This window comes from Rattus rattus, chromosome 2 (genome assembly GCF_011064425.1).
Source record: "Rattus rattus isolate New Zealand chromosome 2, Rrattus_CSIRO_v1, whole genome shotgun sequence".
In the NCBI taxonomy this organism is placed as follows: domain Eukaryota; kingdom Metazoa; phylum Chordata; class Mammalia; order Rodentia; family Muridae; genus Rattus; species Rattus rattus.
Window position 1 is genome coordinate 222,176,898 of NC_046155.1, and position 1,048 is coordinate 222,177,945.

The following is a 1,048-nucleotide window of genomic DNA, read 5'->3' on the forward strand; positions in this document are numbered from 1 at the left end:
GAAGAACCTAAGCAACAGAAACCAAGGCCACTTATCATAATCAGAACCTAGTTTCCCAAACACAGCCAGCCCAGGATACCCCAACACACCAAAAAAGTAAAACTTTGATTTAAAATCACAACTCATGATGATGTTACAATACATAAATAACTCACTAAAACAAATACAGGGAAACAGGGTGGACAAAAAGAGGAAACACAAAAACTAACCAGACAGGTAAAGAAATTGAAGAAAATCATCCAGGATCTAAAACTGGAAAGATAAACAATAAACAAATCACAAAGGAAGACAACCCTGGAGATAGAAAACCTAGGGAAGAGATCGGGAGTCATAGATGCAAGCATCGCCAACAGAATACAAGAGATAGAAGAGAGAATCTCAGGGGCAGAAGATACCATAGAAAACATCAACATAACTGTCAAAGATAATGTAAAATGAAATAAACTCATAGCCCAAAACATACAGGAAATCCAGGACACAATAAGAGGATCAAACCTAAGAATAATAGGTATAGAAGAGAGCAAACATTCACAACTTAAAAGGCCTGTAAATACCTTCAACAAAATTGTAGAAGAAAACTTCCCTAAACTAAAAAAAGAGATGCCCAAAAACATACAAAAAGCCTACAGAGCTCCAAATAGATGGGACCAGAAAACAAATTCCTCCCATCACATGATAGGCAAAATGCACAAAACAAAGAAAGAATATTAAAAGCAGTAAGGGGAAAAAGTCAAGTAACATATGAAGGTAGAGCTATCAGAATTATACCACACTTCTCACCAAAGATTGTGAAAGCCAGAAGATCCTGGGAAGATGTCATACAGACCCTAAGAGAACACAAATGCCAGCCCAGACTACTATATCCAGGAAAACTCTAAATTAACATAGATGGAGAAACAAAGATTTCCATGAGAAAACCAAATTTACACAATATCTTCCTACAAATCCAGCCCTACACAGGATAATAGATGGAAAACTCCAAAACAAGGAAGGAAACTACACTCTAGAAAAAGCAAGAAAGTAATATCCTTGCAATGAAACCAAAAGA